We start from the raw sequence: 19,981 nt of genomic DNA on the forward strand, positions 1-19,981 counted from the left end.
CAGAATATCATATGTACCAAAAGAGCAAAAGAATTTAGAATGAGGACATTCGGGGTGCTAAAACCCATGGCTTGGGGCAAGGGCTCTGTGAGAAGCCCAAGGTTACACTCAGCATCCTCCTCAGTTTGTAGCAATAAGCACCACAGTGCAAAGCTTAAACTTTCCCATTGTTTCTGGCCATGTTCTTTTAATAAGTGAAACCATATTCTCTAGTAAGCTTCCTTAAAGGGGTCTGCTGTATACTTTAATGTTTTCCTCTGCTAAAATGATAGGCCAGCATCTCAGATGATCTTAATATGCTTAGCTCACATCAGCTCATAAAACTCAGACATTTTTAACCATAGTTTTTACGCGGCTTGTAGATAGCTCCGGGTTAATCTACATCCATTCCTACATCCTTAGAAGACGTCTGATAGCGCATTTCAATCCCCTTTATTACCGAACTAGAAAGGTATTAGTTTTCTTCTTCCTAAACACACACCAGTGAGTCCTTGGTATGAGCCCTTATCACCTGTCCTCATTCCCAAGGACGAAAGGAGCTTAGGAAGATGGATCCTCACGGCATGCCGCCTGGTGCTCTGTCCACAGAAGAAACCATCTTGCAGACTTATTTGCAAGCCCGTTCCTTTCACCTTCTGAGTCACATTTGTTATCTCCCTTGTCACAGCAGCTGATTCAACACATCCTGGGTTGTACCCCCCCCTTCATCTCATGCAGCAGCATGAGGGCAGCTGGGATAGACATAGCATTTAGATCTGGGTGCAGAAATGATTTTGCATGTGGCTTTGAAGGCTCACTAAATGTTCCTATAGCCACCATCCTGGCCACAGTTACCTGCTGACAAATGAGTCACTGGTGTTTTCTGAACACACAGGCTGGCTGGCGATTCCCCTGCAGCTGCATCCTCTCTGAATGTCTGAGAATCCTCCTCGACTGGTGCTTCCATGAATATGCCCCTAGAAGTACAAATATCAGCATCACTCCTGTCCATGGATCTGACCCTGCTGTTGAGAGCAAGACTGAGAAGGGCAATGGAGCGTGGGCGTGAGGGGTGCCTGTGGGAGTGGACAGTGCAGCTTAGGGGAGAGCACTCCCCTAGCAAGAACAAAACTCCCGGCTCATCCTCAGTACCAGGGGGTGGGGGTGGGGGGAGTGAGGGTAGGGGGCAGTTCAGGCCCTGTGTTTGAATAGGATAGGCACTAAGGTGTGGGCTTTGCTGCCAAAGGAGGGCCTGGGAGACTGGAGTGGAATAAACAAAAGTGGCTCAGACAAAGGGTGGAAGAGGCTAAGCAGGCCTCTGCCAGGGTCCCAGGAGCAAGGGACACTCACATCCTGATGGCTGAATTGAGTCAACCAAAGGACCTGAGGCAGGACCTACGAATGCATGCACATGTGACAGGGCAGCCTCCTGGGTGTGAAAGTTGAGCAGAACCTTCAACTCACTTAATGCTCAGCTGTCTCCTTCCTGACACGCTTTGCAGTCATTGAACAGGAAGATAGTGCCTGCATTTATATGGGTACAGAATCCCGGGGTGTGTTCCAAGGCAGGAGGGGCGATAGCTCTTGTTAGATAGAGTCGCCCGCACCTGGAAACAGATATGGGGAAAATCCCCTTACATTCCATGGCCTTCGTGCTGCACCTCCAAATACCACCCTGTTTGATATTTGCTTGACACAGCCTTCATGTCCCAGTATTAGAGTACTTGTGGTTGCTTGACTGTGTCCTTCAAATTGAGTGTTGGCAGCATTCTTAATGCAACAGTGTTGGGAGGTGGGTAAGTATCAGGAAGAGGGTGTATTGTAACAGTATGGGCACACACACACACACACACACACACACACACACACACACACACACACACTGTCTCTGTTTCTGCCTGTCTCTCTATGTCTGTCTGTCTGTCTCCTCCCTGCCCCTCTTATATTATTCCTTCTGCCAAGGGACAAATGCAACCCCTTAGTTTTGGACTTTTCTACCTTGAAAACCATGAGCCAGATTGATTTCTGGTCCTTATAAATTTCTGCCTGTGGTATTGCTAAGGTAGCATAAATGAGGAGAAGCTGTGGATCATCTCTGTAAGGCAGGACTTTGTTAATCCTAGTTAATGTGGTTACTTCAGCAGCGCCTGGCACTTGCATATCTGCAACTGAATGAATGCGGGGGCATCTCTAGGCCTCAGAAGAGACAAGGTCTTTGGGATCTCGTGGGAATTGATAGACTCAAAGGATGTAGGCAGAGTTTGGCAGGTACTCAGGTCTCTACATGAAGCTCAAGTAACTACCCCAAAAGAATCCCCTATAAATAAAGGAGCAGCCTTGTGTCTTAAGCAGGTTTGGTGTTCTGGCTGATCTTGTACATTTCTCAATCTGTCAGGGAACTGGGAGGCCAGGTAGAGCCTGCATGTGGGAGAGCCTCTGGGGAAGCTGAGGCAGGTAAAGGCAGCTTAAATAAGATTGGGGTTTGATGATTCTCAATTCTTTTAAAACTGCCTAAGGGGAATGTCCAAATTGGCACATGATATGCCATTCTAAGCTGGCTACGGTTCCAAAGGCAAAACTGAAATGAAAATGTGCTGAGTTGTTCTCACCCAAGGCAAGGAAGCTGTTTCAGGAGGTTTACAAAAGCATACACTGATTGAAACTGCCCACGGGGCTTGATTCAAGATCTCACTGAGGAAGCCACCCCCTAACATATCAAGATTATCACAAAGTAATGCTTACTAGCTATAAATGCACTGTGTTCACAGAAACTGATAGCATGGCTTCAATGCCAGTAGGAAGCGATGTACTGACCCTGGTTTGACCCAGACCCCAGTAGCAGACAGGCCCTTTGGAACTATTTGCAAAACGCTCCAAAATGAAATAACCTTTTCCAGCTTGCACAATGACGTCACCCAGGTTCTGTGTCTAACCTCAGTACATGATGACAGTGCTTGTTTCCACTTGAGCAGATCGTGGCATCTTTAAAGTTAATAGAAAAGTGATGTTGACCTTCCATTGGCCTGAGGGACACCTGAAGGAACAAGTTAACAACAGAAAGGCCATATTGCTGAAGATGACATCCCACACAATAGCTCTTTGAACACAGAGAAGTCCAACTGCTGCTACCTAGAGCCATAATCGTTATGGGAGAGTGCTCACAATACTAGAAGGTACTCTGCTTGCTACCAAAGGACAAAGGTTAACACTAACTCAACTTCACAGCCTTTGCTCTACAGTGGTGACCTGTCTGCAAGATATGCTGGTGTAATAGTGGCACAAACCTTGTGGGAGTAACCAACCAACATCTGATTTAATTCAAGGCCAACTCCACGAGATGGAACTGATTCCTGACTGAATATAGCAATGAAATGACTCCTTGTGGTATTCTGTGTATTTGGGGATTCACAGAGCAGTGCCTTCCTAGCCATCAACAGAGAGGCCTCCTCCTGTAGGAACTGGGAGCAAATACAGAGACCCACAACCACACAATGTGCAGAGAGTGAGAGATCATGAAACACTCGGTCCTAAATGGGATGCCTCCATTAAATCCTTGCCCCCTCGTGGCTCTAAGAATTCTGTAGAAGAGGAGGCAGAAAGAGTGTAAGAGCCAGAGGGGATGAAGGGCACCAAGTAAACAGGGTCATCTGAACACAGCACAACTGGTGTGCATATGAACTCACGGAGACCAGGGAGCATGCAGAGGGCCCGCAGGGGTCTGTGCCAGCCTAGAGAACAGGTGTACACATGCCCCATTCCTAACTTAGACTGCTATCTCCAATTGAGAACCACGTGCAAATGAACAATTAGTCTTCTGTTTTCCCCAAGGGAGTCTCACTGGAGCACCAAACCCCCAGCAGTGGATAGCTAACACAACACAAACCCCCAGCAGTGGATAGCTAACACAACACAAACCCCCAGCAGTGGATAGATAAGACAACACAAACCCCCAGCAGTGGATAGCTAACACAACACAAACCCCCAGCAGTGGATAGCTAACACAACACAAACCCCCAGCAGTGGATAGCTAACACAACACAAACCCCCAGCAGTGAATAGCTAACACAACACAAACCCCCAGCAGTGGATAGCTAACACAACACAAACCCCAGCAGTGGATAGATAAGACAATACAAACTCAATAGCATCCTTGGGGTTCTTAGCCTCATAATATTGTGTCAAAGGTTTTGTTGTTGTTGTTTGTTTTGCTTTTTTAACTTTACAAGCCTTCTGTGTATTTATTATAACTCCCAGTTATGTTTTATGGAATCCTGTTTGTATCTCTTCATTTTAGGGTTTTTTTGTACTTTTTTTTCTGTTTGTTTTGTCTTATTCCAGTTCTTTTTATCTTTGTTGCTGTTATTGCTATTGTTGCTATTATGATTATCACTTATGTTCTTGTTTGTTTTCTAAGGAAAGACAAAAGGGTGTGGATCTGCCTGGGAGGAACGTGGGGAGAGGTTGGGGGAGGGAAAATCATTATCAGAATAATATGTGGAAAAATATGATTTTCAAGAAAAAAAAGAAAGAAAGAAAAAAGAAAGGAAGGAAAGAAGGGAAAAAGGAAAGAAAGAAAGAGAGAGAGAGAGAGAGAGAGAGAGAGAGAGAGAGAGAGAAAAGAAGCAAGTTAAATCAAGAAAACCCCTCCAAAGTTGTTGCTGGGCCCATTGCTTTTACTTGGAAGCTTTAGGTTAGAGTTGAAAAAGCCATCACGAGATAATGGACCCATTACTGAGCAGGATCCAAGTTCCACTAAATAAGGAGAAAATATTTATTTTCTTACATGTTATTTTTCAGTTTAATACTGTATATATATATATATATATATATATATACACACACACATATAAAATACAGTGTGATGTTTTGATATATGTACACACTGAAATGATTATCACAATCAAGCTAATTAACATGCCCATTACCATGTGCCCATCACCTTGCATTGTTGCCCCTGTGTGTGTTAAGAACACCAAGAACCTACTCTCAACAAATGACATTACCATACAGCATCACTTCCCATCCTCTCTATGTGGCAGAGAGCCTTGTCTACCTGAGCCTTTTGTTCCTTGCCTGAGTTCTCATCCCTGCCCGGAGCCCCTCCCCAAGCCCCTGGGAACACTAGTTTTCTTCCCCCCACACCCCCACACCCCCATCCTACCTCCCCACCCCTACTCCCTCACACCTCCCCACCCCCACTCCCCCCACCTCCCCACCCCCACTCCCCTACACCCCCCCACCCCCCCACAACCCCACCCCACTCCCTCACACCTTCCCACCCCCACACCCCCACCCCCCACTCCCCCACATCCCCCCATACCCCCACATTTCCACCCCACCCCCCACACCCCCACACCTCCCATTCCCCCACCCCTCACACCCCCACACCCCCATACCCCCACTCCCCCACACCCCTCACTCCCCCACACCCCCACTCCCCCACACCCCCACTCCCCATCTATGAGTTCACCTTTGTTTTCTTTGTGTTTTTGTTTTCATCTTATTGAGAGGAAAAACTCCTGACTCAGCCTCCAAAGTAGCTGAGACTACAACAAGTAAACATGTATAACTGTGTCTGGCTACGTTTAACTTTCTTACGCCACGTATGAGCAAGATCATGTAGTATTTTGCTATGTTGTGCTGGCTTGCATGTTTCATACTGCCCAAAGATCTCCCCAGCTTTCTCCCCCACCCCTGGCTGATGGCACTCTTGCAAAATAGTAGAAACATTAGGAGGTTGGTCCTAGTTGGAGGAAGTTCACTTGGAATATGCCCTCATAGGGTGTATTGGGACACTGGTCCCTCCTACTCTCTTCTCTCTTCCCTCTTCCCTCCCGGCTGTCCTAACCTCTGCCAGATGCTCACACCATGTTAAGTGACTGGGCCCAGTACCTATGAACTATGACCTCTGACACTGTGAGAGGAAATGAACCTTTCCTGCAAGCAGATAATTCTTATGTCACAGGGTTAGAAATATGACATATAGATTACTTATTTGACTCAATATAATGCCATGAAGGTTCATTAATGACATCTCAAATGACAGAATTTCCCTGGTTATTGAAGCCAACTAGTATTCCAATAAGTATATAGCACATGTCCTTACTCGTTCATGATGGATGCTTCGTTTGTTTTCAGATCTTGGCTATGACAAGCAGTGATACAATCAATGTGAGAATGCAGATGCCTTTCCCAGATACTGATTCATCTCCCTTGGATATATATACAGATGTGAAATTGCTGGGCTAATGAATGTCCTGCATTTGCCACGCCTGCAGAACCGAGGCTAAGCCTGAAGTCCAGGACACCATCTCAGACTCTTGTTAGTTCTGTAGCATTCATCAGATTAATTTACAATTCCACATCTCTGTCTCCTCCCTTGAAGACTGAATTCCTTATTAGTGAGGATTTAATAACATTCTCTCTCTCTCTCTCTCTCTCTCTCTCTCTCTCTCTCTCTCTCTCTCACACACACACACACACACACACACACACACTCTCTCACACACACATACACACACACACACACACTCACACACACATACACATACACACACATTCACACACACATACACATACACACTCGTGCACACACACACCCACACACTCACACACACACACACACACACACACACACACACATATACACACACACATACACACCACACTACACTTAAAATGGAGCTGGGTATGTCCTAAAAATTCACTGAGTGCTTTCAATTTTGTCATTGTTCGATTCCCTTTACCTTTTCGATCAGTCTACTTCTACCAGCAGAGAAATCAACTTTGCTTCTCCCTTTTAACTGCTCAAGGCCATACTGTGAGTAACATTATGGCGTTTCTTATTTATGGATGCAATGCTGCAGTCAATCTGCAGGTCACAGAAGACACACTATACATGTTTAGTGTGGTGGTCACAAGGAATGGTGCTTCTGGCTTCAGGAGCTCTGACCTACTGACAAATGGATGCTGTCACTGAGTGCGTTGTCTGCCGTGCACAGAGTTGACGCGGAGCAGCAGATAGAGATGGAATATTTGCAAGGAGAAGATGCTTTTTTCCCATGTAAGTTCCCTAGAGTCACAGCAAATGTAAGACCCACTGGAAAGAATAGGAAGCAAACACAACCCATTATGGTAGTGGAGCATCTCTTTCCAAGGCCCCTCAGAAGCAGGCACCCCTCCAAGTCATGCAATGGGCAAAACCAGAGATGATCACACCTGCCTGCTTGTTCTGCCCAGAGACAGTGTGGGATTAATTAAATAATGACTGCCAAGAACACCAGGCTCCTTGGAGATGAATGATCTGCAAATGCAATCTTAGACGATTATTCAGAATTATATTCTGCAAATATCAGGACACACTTTCAGCTCGTGAGAGCAGGTTCGCAAAGGCCGCAGCTGTGTTATTTCAGTTTCCCCAGAGGATTCAGAGCATGCCTGGAAGATCCCAGCCACCAAACCAAAGCCGTGCTAGAGATTATATAGATGTACAGGACCAACTGGTGCTCACACCTGGAGTACCGGCATTGAGAGTCTCCTGCTCGGAGCAGCTTCCCATCCTTCCGAGTGAGCATCTTCTACAGTAAGGGCTTTGTCCAATTGATACCACTTCATCTTCATCACTGAAATCCGTACCACCTAGATTGATTGCGTGTGGGACAGACCTTGGGTTAGTCCTTAGGATCCTGGGCCAGTTGGTGACTTTAATGGCCATCTTTTTATTGAAGTGCTGGGGACCCCCAGTGACTTGTGTATGCCAGTCAAGTACTTTATCACTGAGCTATGCCTCTGACCCCTTAATAGGTTTCTTCTCAACAGTAATAAGGGCAAGTTGTTTTGTGAGCTCACAAATGTACTTGTTAGTCTTTGGGACAATAACAAACTATTCATGCAGACACAGTCCCAAGTCCTTTGTAAATAACCTTCACTGTCACTTCTGAAGAAAGACATTGAAGTTGCATTCATGTGATAAATGAGGCCCATAGAGAGGCGCTTGCTGAATGTCACACAGATGGTAAGCTGGTAAGGCTGGGGTATGCATCTAGGTGATGAGGTACCAGGACCAGAGGTACCTTCTTAGACATCATGAAGTACTGCTTTTCTATGGAACTTCCAGATCTCAGAGCTGAGAAATATTAGGTTATTACGTCAAAGGAAATCTACTTCTTTCACAACCTCTGAATAAACTCAGAGTACAAAATCTGGGAACATAGTTTCTCTCTTACTCCCAGGGAAAACCACAGAGCAGCCTAGGAATTCTGATGCCAAATGAGCAACAAATCTATTATCGCCCTTTCGATTTTTTCTGCCATTGAATTGTCCCATGCTGTAGGCAACAGAGGACATGTGATGAGCCAACCACATCTAATTGTAAATGACCTGGCTGTCCTCTATCACCATAGTGTCACTAGTTCTGTTGCTGACTACCGGTACTTTTGATTGTTGGGTTTCAGGCTGACCCACTCACACCAGGATAAGTCATCACTAGTCCAGGGTCCATTTTTCCAAAATGGACCAAAGGCATTCATGGTACCTGAGGTCGTGAGAGATGGACCTGACTTGCTGGAGTTCCAGTTTATATGCACTGGGCCAGGACCTGGCTCATGTCTAGTCAAATATGGCTTGTCTCCCCCTTGTTCTCCAGAGACTCAAATATCTGAGCCCTGTGCTTACTGCCTTTCAAATTCAGACAAAAAGTCCTGGTTACAACTGTTTTTCATTGAAATTGAGCAATCTTTTCATAGGTGGAAGAACAGCCACATGCCTCAGCTCCAGCCGCTTTAACAAAATTGCCATCAGCTGGTGGTTTATTTTCAAGAAGCTGCAAGTAAGGTAAGGTGCAGCACGGTTAGTTTCTGATGAGGTCTCTCTTCCCGACTTAAAGATGATCTCTCTTCCTCTCTCTCTCTCTCTCTCTCTCTCTCTCTCTCTCTCTCTCTCTCTCTCTCTCTGTGTGTGTGTGTGTGTGTGTGTGTGTGTATGTGTGTGTGAGAGAGAGAGAGAGACAGACAGACAGACAGACAGAGAGAGACAGATAGACAGAGAGGCAGAGAGTTCTGTTGTTTCTCTTTTCTTATGAACACCATGTTCTAACCAACTGAGTTAGCCGGCCACCACTTGTATCTCTTTTCTTTTAAACACACTAATCATCTTGAGGGCCTCATTTTCATGTTCTCTTCTAAACATAATAGTCCCCCAAAGGTCTCATCTTTAAACAGCACTGCAAGATTAGGACCTATGCATTCTAAGGGAGACACACTTTAATACATGCTAACTGATTATCTCCGGGGACTCTCTACCTTATTCTATTCCCATAAAAGCAAAACTACCTCTGGTAACTTAACGTTATTTAATCTCCTTATTGTATCCAAGTCAAAGTGACTTATTCCTCCCTCTATTATTCCCGTAGGTAAAAAAGTATTTTAATCTTTAGCAAGGTATCTGTACTATCTGTAAAAAATAGCCTCAAAAATAACAATTTCACTTACCCAACCTAGAGTACAGATTCAAGGCCTGTAGTTTCAAACAGTCCTAGGGTATAGCTATCGTCTTGCCCTTGATTTTGAATCCAAAATAAAAGTTTAAAGTCTCTCAATCAGAAGCAGTTTTCCCCATTCTGTAATTATCCATCACTACTGCCTCAGTGCTGATTTCTGTTCCCACATCATTTAGCTCATGTGCAGAACCGATTTTACAAATCACAAGTGCAGCGCAGATATCACGTGAAAGGCAAGAGACAGGGCTGGATTGTTGAGCTGAGAACACTGGGCCAGTTGGACAAATGGTCTCTGATTAACTATGAATACTGCCTGATTGAGGTGCTCTGCATCTCAAAATCCTGCTGCTACTGCTGACATCCACTTGACATGTCTGTTTGTTTGTATCACCATTCCCCAGACATCCAATACTCTCGCCTAGGTTTCCTAGGGGGAAAATGTGCATTTAAAAGGTTAAGTGTTTTTCTGCATGCAACCTCCTTGAGAACACCATTTATTTCTGGATTTCTTAGAAGAATGTAGTGGTTAAAATGAGAACGGCCCCTATATGATCATATATTTGAATGTTTGGTGGAACTATTTGGGAAGGATTAGGAGGTGTGGCCTTGTTGGAAGCAGTGTGTCACTGGTGCTGGGCTTTGAGGTTTCAAAGACTCTATCAGGGTCAATATTTTCTCTCTTCTCTTGCTTGTAGATCAGACATAAGCTCTTAGCTACTGCTCCAGAGTTATGTCTGCCTGCTACCCACCCTTGGTCATGATGGTTATTTACTCTAATTCTTTGGAATTATGAGTTCCCACATTACATGCTTTTTTTTTTTTTTTTAATAAGTTGCCTTTGTCACAGCAGTAGAAAAGTGACTAAGGTACAAAGTTAAGAAAACCAACCAAACAAGTAGTTACTTGTAGAGTTTCACAGAGAGTAGCTACTAACCTTAACTTCTTGAAACAGGAAAGCATCAGAGACTGTTTAGTACCCTGAAACTACCATTTGGTTTTGAGTTATGCATACTTTCCCTTATTGTTGTGCACACATTCGGTCACTAGCACATGGTATGCACACTCTTTCCTTCCCACATATTCACCTACCAACCCCAGAACTACCCCAAGCCCCAAATTGCATATGTCTACATGTATTTTCATCCCAGAATATTGATTGAAGTCTACCAGCTACTGGTAACAATTTTAGGCTGTATCTTTTCAAATGAACCCCCCTCCAGTGTACCTAAATATAAAATATAAAAGGATCAACATACTCTGAAAGGGTTTTGAGTACATGGTCAGTAGGCAGCCAAAACTGTGTTTCTTATTTATCATTTTATGCCTATGCATAATTGTGTGTGTTTATGATTAAAATCAGATGCATCATGAAAATGGACATGGCCAGCAGAAAAAAAATAAATGTATGACCTAATGAATCAATCAAAACAGAAAACCACCTAAACTACACACCTGGACAGTTAATTCTGCTTTCACTAGAACCCCATTAGAAGAAACCTCAAACAATAATCAAGGCCCTGAATGTTCTTACTGTGACAGCCCTCTGTTAATCTTGACAGTGCACCTTCTACAACTTGCACTGTTGCTTTGCTCTAAGAAGGTTACTTTGTTTCTTTTGCAAATATATATGAGCCCAAGAACAGAAAAACACTTGTCCAGGATCCCAAAAACTGGTAACTTTATCCATTGATACTGAACATCTTTACTTTGTATAGTTGCAAAAAATTAAATCAAATGACTCATACATCTAAAACATTAGCATGGTGTGGTGTATAATGAATTTTAGTTGATCTTTTATCTTCCTTAGCCTGTGGGGAAAGCATTTTTTCTTTATGTGACCTAAGGACAGGCAGCTGAATGAAGATTATCTAGACCAATGGTTCCCAGAATTTTAGATTTCAAGGCCCATTAAAACTTTACAAAAGAAATTAAGATTGATAGTGGGGCACTAATTTTTTTTCAAGACAAGTGAAAATAAATTTCTAGCTACTAGCAAGAATGTGGGTTACAAATAAAGGAAGATGCACTGCAGATATAACTTAGAATTAAAATGGTATAAATTTAAATTATGGAAAATTATGTCTATCACTTGTGCTCTCCTCATACTGTGAAGGCATAGAAGAGGCGTGGCAGTCTGTCATCGGGTAGAGGTTCTCATTTAGAAGTCACTAATCTAGCTTAAACCTTTGCTTTCATAAGCCATCTCGGTCACGTGGTTGTCTCCCTTGGTTTGGGGATTTGGGGTATTGAGGATTTCACGGTCCTCTTGGCAGCCTGTCCTGAAGTTCATCTAGCATAAGGCATGTCTGAGCCTCTAGAGCCACCAAATCCAACCAGCAAAGTAAACCCAGCCTGACCTGTCTGCTTTCTGGGTGGGCTGAACCTTATTCGGTATTTAAATTTATGAGCAAATCTCTTTGGGGCCGTTTGGATTTGAAGATCTTGTCCCAGAGTGTAAAAGAAGAATAAAAAAGGAAGCAGTGTGTGTCTCACACCGAAAGGTTTTACTTACTCTAGCATACTTGCACGCTCAGCTGGTCCTCTGTTATCTCTGGGTCCTAAATTTCTTTATTTAAGTGAATAAGTAGCAAATATATTTGAAAACAACAAACATAGTTTCATAGGCTGAACATATACAGGTTTCTTTTTTCTCTCTTTCTTCTTCCCTCACATTTGCTTGTTTTTTATTTTTTGTTGTTGTTGTTTTTTTTTTTTGCACAAGGACTCTTGCCTCAGTCTCCCAGATCTGACACCCTTTCATCTTGTAATTGTCTTGTAATTCTCTGTACAACTCAATGTAATGACCAGAAACTACATTTGCCTTGTGCTTAGTATTATAAATAATCTACAGTGTACAGGAAGATGTGAGGGGGTTTCCTGCAAATACTATTTCATTTTGGAGACTTGGACTCCACTGTTCTGTAACCAGTTTTCTATGAGAGATATATAACACAGACACTAACAACTGAATGGAAGATGTCATTTATCCCTGCTTCAGGTCTTAATATCTTCAGCTGGAATAAACAGAATTAAGTCCATTTCACCACTGTGACCTGGTGGCAGGATGGCTTTCATTTGAGTCCCAAACTGCCACTGAGATCCCAGATATAATTTACTGTTCATCCAAGTTCCTAGACTCCATAAAAAGCCTTTGTGTAGTTTAGAAAACAAGAGGGGGGTGGATCAGATCCTTCTACTTGACGATTTGTAACAATTAGTGAAGGATTCTGAAGTTTGCTGTGCTCAGAAATGCTCAGTAGTAAACTAGAAGGTTCTACATTCCCTGAAGGGCTAAGTAAAGTGGAATGATTTATTTTATTTGTTAAGATTAGCTCATGCTGCAAATAAGCTCCACGATGGATCAGAATTTTCTTTATCCTTTAAAAATAAAACCACATGCTAGATATCCACCAAATCTTTTGTTTCTTACACCAAGTCTACCCGGCAGATGGGTGATGGAATGCCTCATTATTAATATGCAAGTGATCTACAAATAGCCCCAGGATGGTGAGCTGGTCAGACAGAACACAAAGTTAACTGCCAATAAATTCAGAGGGCAATCAAAGGATTGATTTGCTCAGAAAGTCTTTTTGGTGTTAGAAATGAGAGAAGAGTAGGGCAGCAGTGGTTGCTTTGGAAATGGAGACGACACACTGCCCTTCGGTGAGGTTCACTACAGTGGTGGGCCTCCCAGTCACGACTGCCAGACATGCTGGGGAGCCCACCAGATGTGTATGGATCATCATGGAATCTTAAAGCAGGGCAGATGTGGCTTCCCTTCAGAGTTTGGAGAGAATCATCATTAAAAGAAAGAAGGAGAGAGAAAGATAGGGAAAGAGAAGAGGTGAGGCAGAGGAGCCTCTTCCCTTCAGAATAATTTCCCCAGAAATCCCTCTGGGGAGTCTTGGAATAATCCCCAGAGTGAAGAAAAATCTGGTTTTTATAACATTTTAGGGTCATGAAAAGATTCTCATCATATTACTTAGTTCTGTTAGGGTCCAAGAATTGCTGAAGGAGGACCCCAGAGTCAAATAGTACGCAAAGGTAAAGACGTTTACTCTTTAGAAATTACCGGCTTTCAGAGGTCAACCGTTCATCAAAACAGTGACAACCAGAGCTGCTCACAGGCCTCTTTTTATGCGTGGCTGGGGGAGTTTTCAAGAAGTGTGAGGTAACCTCTAATATGATTGGTAGGGGCAAAGCAGTGACATTCATTCAATTTTGATTGGTTGCTATATTTGGTGAGACCTTGAAGAACTTTGTTTCTGGCCTTGTTATCTCCTCCAGCCAGGTGTCCAACTATCCTCCCAAGTCAGGGCTATCATTGTCAGTGGCTCCCTCTGAGGAGCCCAGTATGCTTTCCAGGGAATTGAAAACTTTTATTTCCAAGATTTTTGGACCTCTCGTTTTAACATAGTGTGTGTGACAAAGTATGGAGAAGCCAGGTATCATAAACCGAGAGGTCTCAAGTCCAGTACAGACTACTTCTTAAGTCTTTGGTCCCAGAAAAAGACACACCAGGGTGGTGTGTCTTGCAGGAAATGGGATCTGGCCTAAAGGTCCCGACTACTGTTCTAACAACAAGTAAACATTTCGAAGTAATGGTTGGTATAAAATCTTTTACAAGCCTGTCCTTTTATGTTTGTTTAAAATCATCTGCTTATCAGTTTTAAGGTGACATCTTTATTTATAAGCCCAAGAGAAGTGATTAAGAAGAAAGAATTTTGATTATTATGTACAATTCAGGCTGAAGGGGGTGACTATGCATGAATGTGAGCAGAAATTACAGTATCAGAAAAGAATCTCTGGTCTCAACTGTTGTAATATTAATTTATGTTTCCTTTAGTTTAAGTAGTCACTTTAAGATAAATCAAATGTATTTGAATACACATGTATGCTCATACATTTCTGTCAAGAAGTAGGGAGCCGTTAAGAATATACTACTTACAGTACAGCACTTCTGAACTGGGTGGTTTTATGGTTCCAGATTAATAATTGTTTCTGCTAAGAGCAACAAAAGAAGTGCTTCCAAGAATCCTAGCAGACAGCTGAAAACCAGGAAGGGTTCGGCTTTAGACTTCTCTATTATTTATTTAAGCTAATGCATATTCCTGAGGGAGGGAGTGTGCTCTGGGGAAGGCTGAGGCACGCTGCTCCCTAGGGGAGCTCCCTCTAGCCAGCTGACTGTATGATACATTCTGGAAACTGAAGTTAGTCAGTAAATATAAATTTGCTTTATGATGTGGGTGCGTTTTAAATAGGAGGTGAAACTTACCTTTGGTACAATCAAAAACAAACACAACAATTTTAAAAATGAAGAATTGAAGGGTACAAGAATTTGCTCAATAAGACTTTTGGCAAATGGACAAAAGGAAAATCTATTGTTGCTGAAACAGAAATTGGAAAGGTCTACTGGATATGCTGTGAACACATTCAAGAAACTAGTATGCTGCCAGGCTCATAGGCCATCAAGGGCAGAGTCCAGACTGAAGGACAGTGGAAATGGCCACAGAGACACTGGGCAGTGAGGATGGTGGCAGTGTTTCAAGAAAGCCCTTTTCGAGTGAAGAGAGACCATGGGAAGACAACACTTCCTTGAGTATGTTTAAATTATAATCTTCCAAGGTACAAGCGTCCATGTGTGGATGTGTGTCCATAATGGTGCAGTATTTGCTAATGCATTACAGAATTCCTGCTATTTATAATCAACAGAATTACAAACACTATAATCATGCAAGTTGGGAGATAGTAATTATAACAGAATAAATAGCAGCCGGGATGCCTTTGCTACAGTTGTTGATGTTGATGGCAAACAGCCAAGAAAGGTTTCTCTTTCCTTCCTTCCTTCCTTCCTTCCTTCCTTCCTTCCTTCCTTCCTTCCTGCCTTCCTCCCTCCCTCCCCACCCCTGTCTCTCTCTTTCTCCCCTCCCCCTTTTTTTGAAAGAGAAACTGTAGTTGATGTCTATATACAGGTGAGGGCAGGCACAGAAAAAGCAAGGCCTGTGATTGGACAGTGAAGAAGACAGGTGGGGACTGCAGTTTGGAAAGGTGAAGATAGCAGGAGAAAAAGAGAAGATGGAGGATGAAGATGATCCGAGCCTGTGTGGCATTAATTAGTCACAGGTAGCAATGACTATCTTATAAGGAATGGATTGTTACAGGACAACTTGTCTTATCTAGGTGGGCAGTTTATATCAACATCAATTGGCTCTAAGTTTATTGTGTGGATATTTTCTGGAGTGAGAATTTACTGATATAAATCTGATTGGTAAATTACAAGCTTCTAGAGTTTTGATTTTGTGGGGCTACTGGGAATTGTGACAATAACCACAGGGGGCAAATGGATGCCGGGAATGTGAGCAGAATTTGGGGCAGAAAGCCAGCCCGGAGAGGGTGGCCAGTGCATGCTGCTAGCCTTGGGGACAGAGAGACCACCAGGGCCAGAGAATACAAAGGAGTGTGCGGTGTGGTTAAATGAAACACTTTGCCACTTTTAAAATAACTACTGTGATAGAAACAACCCAAGAGTTTGGAATCTGCGAATGTTTGCCAGGAGAAAGTTTCTATGTGATATTTAAAAATAGACTTCCTGTGAGGAGATGTCAGACAGGTGCATTGCCTTTTTAAATGCCTGGAATTTATGAATAGTTAACTCATTAAAAAAATAATCTCATACATGTTTATATAAATCGTACACACAAACATATGCGCACCAGTTCTCATGGAGAGGCTGCGACTAATCCAAATTCAGCCTGTTTCCACTGGAGAAGGATCCCACTGATGATCTTATGTCTTATTGTGAGTGTGTGCATGTTCACATGTGCATGTTCATGTGTGTGTGTGTGTGTGCTCCTGTTTGTGTTACTCTGAGAAGTTCCTAACTCATTTATTACCACTAATGTTGGGGAAAGAAATCCAGAGACTCCTCTATAATTAAGAGCTCACTGCTACTGGTGATGTAAGGATTGAGCTCTTGGTGAGTCTGATGATGTTTTATCTTTGAGGCTGGTTTTATTTCCTTATGTCTTAAATTATGAGTGAATGTTTTTCTTATTGCTTACTTTCCCCATAAGTCGTCCTTTCAGCAGCAAAATCATTACTTTCTTAATAGCTACCAGGCAATAAAGAGAGATGTCTCTTTGGGAGAAAGGGGGGTGTGTGTGCATTTCAATGACTCTTGATTGATCGTAATTTCCAAACAAACAGTGAAGACTGTCCAGACTGAGGGAAAGGGTGGTGTAAAACACAGAGAGTGTTAGCATCCAAGGTTTGTTTCTGGATGGAGAGGGCAGTTCACAATAACTCAGGAGTTCAACAGGCAAAGGCAAATCAAATTGAACTGATTCCCTACAGTTAGAGGCTCTGCTAAGCAGGACATTTGCTTGGACTAGTTTGTAGAAACCTTTGCCCCTTGACCCTGCACTGCAGTTTTTTGGGGACTTCTCTGGAGGGCGGTGTTGAGCACATGCCAGAGAATGTACCTTTAGGGATATCTCCTGTGTTCTCCTGTCTCACAATCTGGATTAGTTCTGAGTCTGAAAGAGCCGGCTTTGCCTGGTTGGAGACAGTTGATTTCCATGGTGACTCAAGGAGGCAGAAGGAGAGTAGGGGAGAAGAAAAGATTCAATAAGGCCGACATTCTGCTACTGGGGATCCCTCCATCCACCCTCCTGGGCCTTTTTCCAGGGTCTCCTGGGCTTTCCTTCTGTAAGGACGGGAGAACTGACAAATTCTGCTTTCTAGGGACAGTTAGCTCCTGGGAGAAGATGACACTCTCCTGATCCTTTTCTTTGGAGCTCTTCGGTGCCAGGAAAGCTTTTGTGCTACTTGGGGTAGGGTGGCATCACAACAGAAGTCTGACCTTTTATAATACATCCATTGCAGCCATGGTTGAAACCAGGGTGCTGGGGAGTACAGGCCCCAACTGTAGCCGAAGTGAAAGTATCCCAGAGTATGAGTTCTTTAAAGGACTTGACTCTGCACACAATGAAACATTTGGCATTCGTCAACACCTGTTACTGTCTTTTATGGCCAGGAAAGGCCCTTGCTAAAACAAAACAAGAAAACAAAAGCAGCCAGGCTGTAAGGCAGCATTTTATACTAGTAGATTATTTTTGTTTAAAAACAATTATAGCTATGCATGTTTGCCAGGTTACCAAGTAGTCACACAATCAAGAGTTTGTTCCATGCAAATAGCACCATAAGGCACATAATTTAGTCTTAGTGATATGAACCTTTTCCCATCCCGAATGGAACAGAGAAGCCCAGCGCAAGGGAAACGGGGAGACAATATAAGTCAGGGCCAACTGCAGCTGTGCAGAAGGCTCGCTGTTTCCATCTGTTTCTGTCACCTGCTGTGACTGCAGCGCGGCAGCCAGGCTGACTCCATGTTGTGAGTGTTGTGAGTGTCACTACCCTTTACCGCATCCTAATCACGACTGGAGAGCCGTGATAAGGGCTGGGGCTCCAGCCTGTCTTCGGGTGTGGAAAGGGAAATGCGGCATCCGTAGTTCAAAGTTTGTGCTCCTCACGGGTGGTTGAATAGCTTTAAAGATCTTGTCCATTTCCCCCCACCCTGAATCATCTTTAAAGGGAACGGCAGTGCTCTGAACAGTAATACAAAGGCAGCAGAGACAGACATACAGCATTTCAACGTACGTGAATGTAGAAAATGTGATTCACTAAAAACCTTTGAAATAAACCAATCGAGTACACAACTGGCAGAGGTTGGTACTCCCCAGGAGAAAGGGATCTCTGAAGAGGATGGATTTGAAGTTGCGTTCCTTTGTTGGATGTTCCTCCAAAATTGTGTTTCCCAAATTTTGTCAGGACTGTATTGATTGAGTAACAGAGCATGGCAGTGAAGGGGAAGGGGAGGAAGACAGACCTCCACCCACGGTCCCTGTCATACACACAAAGAAAGGCACTTGCAGACTCGGGGTGCGGGAATCTCTCGGAATAGGCTGGTAATTATTCTGTTCCTCAGCTCTTTACAGATAATAAAGGCGAAAGTCATTCCAAGAAAGTGCTATTTTTGGAGATGAAAAATGATGTCTATTTCTGTGAGTCTGCACAAACATATGTGCACCACAGGTGTGCAGAGCCCACAGAGGTCAGAAGAGGGCATTGGATCCCCTGGGATTGGAGTTCAAGGAGGTTGTGAGCCATCAAGTGGTGCTGGGTACTGAACCCTGGTCCAGCAAGTGCTCTTAACTCCTGAGCTATCACTTCTGTCCCAAGGTCATTCTCTGTCATGTAAAAGTGAGTCAGAGTATCTGATAGAGTTATAGCCAAACTTCCTGTTTCCATCCCACCAGTCCCCGACACTGAATCCAGCTACTCTGTAGAATAGTACCCACGTGACCTGGAGAGAAACTGGAGTCTGGGCTTACACCGCCCTTCTTCCCTTTTTGACCTTACATCAGTGCAAGGGCAGAAGACCTGGACCATGACTAATGGACCTTAAGTAGTCTTTCTCCCTGTCTGACTTCCCTGGTCAGGTAAATCAGTTCAAATGGCAATATCTTGGGTGTCAAGAACTGTTTTTCTGCATGAGATAATGCCAGTGTAAATCATTAGGCAATGGGTCTTTCTATAATAATCACTTTTCCTGGGTTACTTTATTAATTATAATCGCTTCCACCTTTAATTTTTTTATTTTTAAAAACAACATACCTATTTACTAATTATTATTAAATGATCCTATTTTTAAGATGTCATATTTTAAAAATGCACCTTTGTCTTGACTGATTGGGACAATGGTGAATTCTGGAAATTGGAGTTAATAAATATTTAGACTTTTCAGAGCATGAAAAATGATGGTACCAAGTAGAACAGGGACATTATTGAAATTATGTGCATTTTAATGGGAAAGACTTCACTCCTTTTCCTCCTTATATTGAGAGCAGTGACTCCCCCTCCCCCAGGCTTGAGTTTTCCACACCCTGTGGTCTTACCAATTATTACAAAGGAGGTCTCACAACTGCCATTGCCTTGTGTTCAGGTCGTTGCGTTTACTGATTTATTAGGTCCACCTGAACATATTTCAAAGACAGTAATTGAAAATCCAGCCTGACAGGTTAGGAGGAGCAAAGTGGGCAGAAGAGCCTGGTAAAGGCCTGAACCTCAGCAGGTATGGCTTCTCTAATGCTGCCACCCAGGATGCTGACTCAAAGTCTACTCCCAACTGGAGGGCAGGAAATAATTGCATTCTACCCGCCCTTCACCTGCCTCAGAGAAGGGCTTGGAGGAGTGTCCTGTGGCAATTTTGCTTGCTATGCATACAATTAGGCACAAACAGACTGTGTTAGCATTACAGAGGCCATGTATTATTAATTCTTTTTCTTTTTCCATTTCTTGAAACTCCCATTTTATTTGTTGTTGGTCCCCCCCACCCCTCCCCAGGTGGGCTGTTTCAAGCCCAACTAATCCAGATTTCCACAGAGTCACTCTGATGGTTGGGGAAAGCAGCAGAATTTTAAAATGTGAACTTTTGTAAAATATTAA

This window comes from Micromys minutus (assembly GCF_963924665.1).
Source record: "Micromys minutus genome assembly, chromosome: 7".
Classification (NCBI taxonomy): Eukaryota; Metazoa; Chordata; class Mammalia; order Rodentia; family Muridae; genus Micromys; species Micromys minutus.